The 8,882-nt window shown below is 41.9% G+C and overlaps 1 long non-coding RNA gene across 1 annotated transcript; it reads left to right on the forward strand.

The window, feature by feature from the left end:
• The first annotated feature begins 908 nt into the window (after window positions 1-908).
• LOC311434861 lies at window positions 909-8,015 on the forward strand. The gene is made up of 5 exons (XR_014691781.1): window positions 909-1,043; window positions 4,281-4,467; window positions 4,560-5,358; window positions 6,907-7,158; window positions 7,689-8,015. It is a non-coding gene; the product is annotated as an uncharacterized lncRNA (long non-coding RNA).
• The last annotated feature ends 867 nt before the right edge of the window (window positions 8,016-8,882 follow it).

The following is an 8,882-nucleotide window of genomic DNA, read 5'->3' on the forward strand; positions in this document are numbered from 1 at the left end:
ACTGACTGCCAGGTTTATACACAATCTTCAGGACGAAAAGGATTAAATCAAAGGAAGCTGTAAAGAGACTGCTAAAGAACCAACAAGGAGTACTAAAACAATATTGCACAAGTCAGTCTCAGGTGCACTGTTTTAGAAGAATTAAGATAAAAACAGCTGGTGGTGCATTGAATAAAGCACTTCACCCTTTTAGAGTAAGGAGTGAGAAATGGAAACTTTTATGGCATTTCAAGTGCTGCCCAGGTGTATCAGTGAAAAAGCTAACTTGCTGATGTGACCTGTAAAATAGCAATAAAGATGTGTGTGTGTGTGTGTGTTTGTTTGTTTGTTTGTTTTTTGTTTGTTTGTTTTTATTTGTTTTCCACTAAAGATGAGGAATGTCAGCCATGGTGTGGTAAGAAAATATAATGGAATGGACATGTAGATCTGTTGCTATAGTCTTGCATGCTTTCTAACTTTAGGTAGAAGAATAAATCTTTATTTAATACATTAATCTGGAAAAATGGGTATGAAGTCCCTCTAGCCAGCTATGCCAAAGGTTTATGTGGCAATCTGTCAGCGAGCCTGACTGCAAAGGGAAAGGGTGACTGGGGAATCCAGGACCTTCAGAGTCAGAGACTTTGTAATCACACCCCTGGATGGGCACACATTTAACAAGGATTACAAAGTCCGTAGTCTTTATTCCTTAGTTATCATTTCATCTGACTTGATGTCCTTCTCTCAGCTGTGGTATGAACAAATCATAAGTGCTGCTCTGTGGATCCTCTTGCTTCCCCCGGCTCCTTCAAAGCTACCAGCCTGCACAGCAGCTTTTTGCCACAGCCAGTCTGTGTGTTTTTCCCCTTCTGCTCCTAACCTTTAAGGAGGTGGGTCTTACAGAGGGGAAAGGTGAGTTTAAGCACCTCTTTTATTATTCATTAGAGGCCATGTGTAAGCCTGTGGGAGGTGCCCAAGGCCTGGCTCTGGTGAAGGTGCCCTTGGGAAGGCCTTCAGGGGAGAAACTGGAGCTGCTAACCCAGTAGTCGTGACAAGCACAAAACACGGTGCTCCCTTTTTCATTTCCTCATATCCAAAGGGCTTGTATGGTGACATTTTCAGCCTGGATAAGAGGAGGCTCAGGAGGGATCTTATCAATGTTTATAAATGCCTGAAGGGAAGGAAGGTGCAAAGAGGATGACGCCAGGCTCTTTTCTGTGGTGCCCAATGGCAGTACAAGAGGCCGTGGGCACAAAGCAGAGCACAGGAGGTTCCGTATGAACACCAGACAGCACTTCTTTACTGTGCAAGTGACAGAGCACTGGCACAGGTTGCCCCGAGAGACTGTAGAGCCTCCTTGGAGATCTCCAAAAGCCGCCTGGACATGGTCCTGGGCACCCTGCTCTGGGTGTCCCTGCTTGAGCAGAAGGTTGGACCAGATGGCCTCCAGAGAGCCCTTCCAACCTCAGCCATTCTGTGATTCAGTGATTTTGTGATCTGGCATACGTTTGGTTTTAATATCTTGTTATAGTCATTTAGATGTTCCTGTGCTAAGGTATGTCATGGGTGGGGAAACATAGCTGGTGGGGGAGACTACAGCTGAAGTAACTTCCCTCACCTACGAGTCGTTCTCGTATGATTGTCCTGCTAACTGGCCAGAGGCAAGGTGTGAGGACTGGATAAAAGCATGCAGAGGTGTTGAAAGACCCCATCCTCTTGCGTTGCAACCATAGGCTGTCAACGTTGGGACCCTCGGCTCCATTTGGCCATAGGAAGGGAGGGGAGGCCCTACTGTGAGAGCAGCTACCAGCCGCTGGGAGTGACTGCACGATGAGCTTTTTTTTTTTTTTTTTTTTTTTTAAATGTGCTTTTCTACATAATCATCCTCTGCCCCCAAGGCATCTGTCAGAGCATACTGGAGAGCTGTTGGTATTAGGCATGATGTGGCATGTGGGACTGAGAGAGTATTAAAAGCTGGAGTTGTAATGTTGTAGCACTGATGATTTATCTAAGTATGAAAGAAATAACCTGATTTAGAGACTAATGGAGGCAGCAAAAGGACATGAAAATAGGGCAAACTCTGGCCTAAGACTTAGAAGTCAGTGATCCATTTCTGGTCCTGCTGCTGGCCTTGTCATATGACTTTTTTAAAAAAAAAAAAAAAACACACAAACAAAAACTTCCTGATTTAAAATGAAAAGAACTAATATGTACTGTTGTTAGTACATATGCCATACAATAACTACAGAAGAAAATACATCTTTGCTTGTAAGGCAGGGAAAAAAACAACAACATTGAATTATGTTTATGTGTGCTGCTATCTGCCCCTAAAGTTTGCATTAAAAACACACATGCAATGGTATAGCTACTTAACTAATCTACATTTTTAACACTGTAAAAATGAAAGTTAAGCATTGAAGGGCTCCTAGATCTAACTCAAAGAGCTTTATATCACTTATAAGTTGACTGAGTATAGTACAACTACTTTAGTGGCATATAAACATTTTCAAAATACAGTTTTGATTCTCAGAACAGGGAATAGAAGAACACCAAGATCCCATCTATATCGTCTTCTGAAGGCCATTTGTACATTTGGCTGAGATTGTGGACTACATTATTTTTATTTCACACCACTTGCTTTCTGTTTTGCATAAATCCAAATGTTATTAACATATTTAAGGATCATTTTATGGGACACCAGTAAACAGTCAGTGGGTAAATCCCACAAGTGAGTGTTGACAGACCAAAATTAGCTTTGCAGGTCTGAATTTTTGCCTAGTTAGCTTCTCTTCAAATTTAGTTATACGTATTACACACAAAGTCAAAATGAAACTTTGTACAGGAACAAACTGAAGCCATAAGCTGGATGCAGTTTGCATTTAGGAAAATTCAGAAATGTCATTGAACTTATTGATTGGGGCATGTGTTTGTGGTAAGAATTTTAATGTAACTGAGGTCTTTACACCACTTCTTGCAAGACTATAACTGGATGTCATTATAGCTTTACTTTAGAGGGAAAAACAACAACAACAACAACAAAACACTTTTTCTCTGTCAAGCCATGACTTCAAAAGGACAGCATGTTTACAAGGAAAGCAACCAGCATGCTGTTTAAGTAACACTATCAAATATTGTCTTGCTCTCTTTCTTTCTTTCTTTCTTTCTTTCTTTCTTTCTTTCTTTCTTTCTTTCTTTCTTTCTTTCTTTCTTTCTTTCTTTCTTTCATGAAGTACTGTTGGAAACAAGTATATTGGGTTACTTGTGGGGTGAAAAAGTGCTGATGCAAGCAAAAGACAAATTAAACCACATTTAAATTTACTTAATTTAAACCACATTTAAATTAAACCTGGCAAAGACAAATTAAACCACGTCAGTTAGTAGAGACAGAAGGCAAATTGGGATTTACAGATGTGGAAGATTTCTTATAGAAGATAGGTCTTCAGTCTAGGGGAAAAATGTAAACAGATGCAATGCAAGAAAAGAAATCGATGTATTTTTGAAAAATATGAACAATTATCCATCAGAACAAATTATGCAGAGAATTGATGGGATCTGTAGCATTTGATACTAAAGGAAGAGACACCATTTTGCTAGAAAATATACCATAGCTCAACAGAAGATCTTGGGTTAATGCATAAACTAAGAAGTATAATGCACAAATGAAGAAGTGCCTCCAGTGTGTGCAAAGACAGTCCAGGTGATCATGACAGTCTCTTTGGATATTCAATTGTGCACGAGTACATAAGAATTTACAAAAGTTACCAACTGTGTCTGGCAAGAAAATGCAGAAGGCACAAGTTGTGCAAGGGTGCTAAATGATACAGAATGTTTCAACTACCACTTCCCTGAAGGAGTTTTGAAATCCTTTTTCTATATTATCTGCGGAACTCTAAAAATAGAAGAGAACTTCTGCTCCTCAATAAGCTGACATTACACACTTCTGGCCTGAGGGAAATGCAAAAGAACCCTCAGGGACTTAATAAAATCCATTTCTTGCCTCAGGTAGTGCTGGTGATGTTGTGCTGCCTCTTCTTGACCTAAGCTCCTGAACTTCCAATGCTGACAGCTTCTTGTGGGAATTAAAAAAATAATAATAATGATAAAAAAAAATATTCCTAAGAGTTGCTTATTTTCCGGACAAATCATCTTTATTTGCCATAATGTATCATTACTTGTCTTTTTTAAATTATTATTTATTTATTTATTTTTAAAATGGGATTTCAACATCTGGACATAATCATCCTGTTTGTGTTTTTTTTTTTTTTTTTTTTTTGTGTGTTCATTTTTACATATTTTCCATACAGATGGAATTGAGCAATTGGAGCTGTGTTGACTGCGAAGGATGTGTGGGAGATGTGAGTGAAAAAAGCCCCTTTTGGGAAAGGAGGAGCTCAAGTCAGTGAAAGGGAGGGGAAATATTTGTTCTCAGAGAAATAACATTTGCCTCTTCAGACAAGAAGGGATGTGACTAAGGGAGAGGTACTTGATGAGGTTAGACACAGTCCCAGGCTGTTTAGATTACTGCCATGATGCAACTTGATTTCATGCCACGCAAGCGTAACTTTTGTGCTCTTTTTCTGCAGTGGAAGCTGTGCCTCATTGCCCAGGACTGCAGGAAGATAGCTTGAGAGATCTCGTCCTTCTGCAGCAGCCCTCTACTAGCTCTGCAGAAATGGTGGAGAACACTGGTGCCATTTGAAAAGCTAGTATCATGCAGGCCCCTTAGGGTGCTGTTCTGCTTTTAGCAGATCAAACTTGGGGTCCGTCGCTGCCTAGAAGAAGTTCAACACCTGATTATCTTGGCTGGAGAGCCCTTTTCCTGCTAGCACAGTGTGTTCTGGGTGAATACTAGATGGGGATAGGAGTGCCATTCGCAGCCCTTGCACAGGTGGGGGAACGGTGCTGGAGGGATGCTGGTTGTGCACTGGCAGATGACATTGCCTGGTGGCCATGCCTGCTCCTGACACAGCTGCCCTGCTGGGGGGTGCTGTGCTCTGAATCTCTTCGCACTGTGTGAGGGGAGCTGGGTGTGAACAGCATCTGGAGGGGGTGATTGCCTGATTGCCAGATCAGGCACTGCTCAAAAGGGAGTGTTGTATCACTGCAGGTTGGTACCTGCTGATGCTGCAGGGTGCCAAAATTATCTCCTGTACAGGTTGTTGATCTCTCATATGTGACAAAATGTCCTGGTCCCACCAAAGTGCACTGGGCTCCCTTGTTCCACTCAAAATTTTGTTTATGGCAAAGAAAGAACTCACCTTGTATGTAAAGCTAAGAATCTGCCGGTAGGATAAACAAAATCTCATCTGTCTAATCCAAGAATTATTAGTAACTATTATGGAGAAAGAAAAATATCTTCTTGCAGAAAAAGTATTGATAATGGTAATACAGTTAAAATCATTATACATACACTTCTTAGTTTCTATCTCTTTTCCCAATGTTATGCCCTTCCCCTGCTCCTCTGGCTTGACCCCGGTGGTGGTGGTGGGGTGGTGAGGTGTTGTTGGCATCTGGAGTCCTTCACTGGAGGAACATGATGTTCATGATGATGGTTTCTTCTTCCCCGTGCTAGGATCCACTTTGGGTTCTTTTTATATACTTGCTAATGTGTTTCTAAACCTTGCTTTTTCTTGGTCTACAAATCCTTTTTACATCTGAATGTTCTGGTGTCATTTATTTATATTAGGTACTATTTTATTATTATTATTCTCTTTGCTGACCTAAAACTAGTTTTGTCCAGCTCCAGGCCTGAATTCCTTTAGCTGACTGTTGGAGGATTGTTTATATCTGTGGTGTCCCCAGCACCAAGCTTGTGCCCCATCTCCTTTCTCCCACAACCCCACTGCTGTACTCCTCTATATCACCTCCTGGGTCTCCACTTCTCAACGCTTCTGTTACCATAACAAGCCTGTTTGTTTGTTTGTTTGTTTGTTTTCCTACACTATGCATTATGCTAGAGTTGTAAAACCCCAAGAGTACCATACAAAGATAAATGAAAATAAAAACAAAAAATAGCTATAGACACATAGTGAATTAGAAAATGGCGAAAATGGCCCTTAACTGGTATTGGCAATACTCTATTACTGGCTACATGGTTACACCCTTATCCAAAACCAGGTGGTGGTGACAGCCTAGAGGGCAAAGGACCAGAGACTGGAGTGTGTCCCTGATGCCTTTAAGGGTGGGTGAAGGAGCAAGGGTTGCCTCCCTACCTCCTCAGGGGCCCAGGTCTCTGCTCAAGGGCATGGAGGAGTCAACTTGCTGGCCAGGCTCCCTGCAAGGCCAGTGCTGACTCAGTAGAACGTGGCCTCTGATACAGTTCAACTGCTCAGCCAGTTGTCATTTTCTAGTACCTCATTTCATGAGACTGCTATAGGTAATATTTTCTAATATTGAGTTACTGAGAAGTAACACTGACTCGTGGTCTCTTATTTTCCTGACACTAACCACACTCTGCAATACACTTGTATACACACTGTACATACTACTGTATCTACACCAAAAAGATTTCAAAAGTGATTACTGTTGCCTAATTTTTCTGTGTAGTAATGAATGCACAGTGACTTATAGTCTTGCTAGCATTAATTTTTTTCAGCTAGATTCATGTATTTGTTCAGTTAGTTCCTTATTCTTTCTTAAACCACTTCAGTCAATGTTATGTGTTTTAAGTACACAGTTTAAATAGAAGAGCCAAGCAAGATTTAAAGGAAAGTTGGAAAATCCTGGGGGAGGAGCAATACCTGGATAATACACAAAGAATCAGACCAGGAGAATAAGGGGTTTGTGAGGGACAAGGTACCAAATTCATACCCCACTGTAAACTCCCTGTCTGCTCCTGGCCTATAAGCCCCATCCTCCAGTGTTCATACTGGATCCCATCAGCTTCCCAAAGCCTGCCTGACACCTCCCATCTCCTTTCTTTACCACCAGCTCCTGCCCCACAGAACTGAAGGTGGACTTCTGCCCATCCAAGACCAGGAGGGTGTGAGCTGGTGCTGGAGTCCTGTCAGGAGCTGCTTTGGAAAGCAGGTCTGACTTGGAGGGGCTGTAGGTACTCTGCTCATCACAGCCATGCACAATGGCTTCACCTCTCACTGCCCAATCTTCACCTCAGCTAACTCAGGTTTTTGGTGCTGCGAAACTATGGCTAATGGAGGGAATGGCATCACAGCCACGAGATAGGTAACTTACCTCTGCATACTGCTTTTCTCCATATGTAGTTACCCTCTGTCTTTTTCCCTACGGTTGACCGTGCTTAAGCTGTTATGTGACCTATAGTTCTCCTTCGGGCTGTAGCAAATGAAAATATAAATGCACAGGTCAGTCTTCGAATCTTGTTCTTCCTCAACCTCACAAACACATGATAGCTCCTGGGGAAAAACAAAACAAAACAAAACAAAACAAAAACACACTTATTTATTTATTTGAGGAAGGACAGAAAATTAAGATTAGCAGAATAAGTACAGTTTGCAGAAAAAAATATGGAACTGAAATCGATATAGGCACCCAACAAATTTAACATCAGAGTAGCTTCACTAAAAGGCATAGGCTGCCAAGTTCCTGTGTCCTGTTTACTGTGATTTGTTTTTTTATTGTCCCAGCACAAATGTGGCATTTCAAGAAAGTGATACAACCTTTGTGTAGAATTATGGGAAATAATATGATTAACACCTGATGGTGCCTGTTTTCCATCTCTCCTGTGAAAGAAGCAGAGATTTCTGTCCTTGCAGGGATCATTTGAGATTACGGGATCATCTGAGAGGCAGCTGAAGCAATTGAAAAAAACACCAGCTGTTCATTATGACTTCTCATCTGGACGTTGCTAACCCCACAGCTGAGCTGCTGGAACAGATCTGATGGGTGTTTCCTATGTCATAAAATTGTACACATTCGTGCAAGCTGCAACTGTGATTTCAGCTAAGTACACTCTATTTCTCCAGGAGCAGACTGGTGGGTACTCATGTAACTCGTCAAGGTTTAGCTCCTAGAGTTGGGGATTACGTCTGAGTGATGGGCAATAAACAACTTTCAGCAGTTCATTTAAAGTGTGGATGTTGGGATCAGCTTTCGCACCCTCTGATACGAATGGAGAAATTTCATTTGAAAGCTGTTTGGTTTTGGCTCATTCTAGGGAACTGTACTTGTTTCATGTTGAGAAAAGCTGGAGATTTCATTAACAGCACAAAAGAACTGAGATTTCTGCAAAAGCTTTGACCTGTGCCCAGCTCTTGTTTGATGCTACACCCAAGTTCTGAGAAACCGAGGAGTAGGGCCATTGAAGCCTGGTGGTCTCTGGATCAGCATCTTCTCTGGTGTCTCATTAGGCTTTTCCTGCAGGTGGGACAGAGAGAGAACAAGAGAGAGCATGCACATGCATATTGTTCTCTCCCTCCTCTTCCTTTCCTCACATTTCTGATGGGTAGCAAAGGTGGAGCCTGCGCTGCAGCTTTCCTTTCAGCAGGAGCTATAATCATAGAATCACAGAAAAATTAAGGTTGGAAAAGACCTTCAAGATCATCTGGTCCAACCATCATCCTACCAGCAATGTCACCCACTAAACCATGTCCCTAAGCACCAGGTAAAACCTTTCCTTGAACACCCCCAGGGATGGTGACTCAACAACTTCCCTGGGCAGCCTGTTCCAATGCCTGATCACTCTTTCTGAAAAGAAATGTCTCCTAACCGTTTTAATTGTTGAAGAATAGTACTCTTTGTTCAATTCTTTGTTTTATCTGTTGAAGAGTAGGGGGATAATGTTTCCATTTTTCCACTCACCAGGGACATAGCCCGAATCTCAGGACTTCTCAACTCTGATGGAGAGAGACTTGCCAGTTCCCTCAGGACCCTGTGATTCATGTCATCAGGTCCCACAGACTTGTACCTGTTTAGATTCATCAGGTGGTGTC

This window comes from Aythya ferina (assembly GCF_964211825.1).
Source record: "Aythya ferina genome assembly, chromosome: 3".
NCBI classification, from domain to species: Eukaryota; Metazoa; Chordata; class Aves; order Anseriformes; family Anatidae; genus Aythya; species Aythya ferina.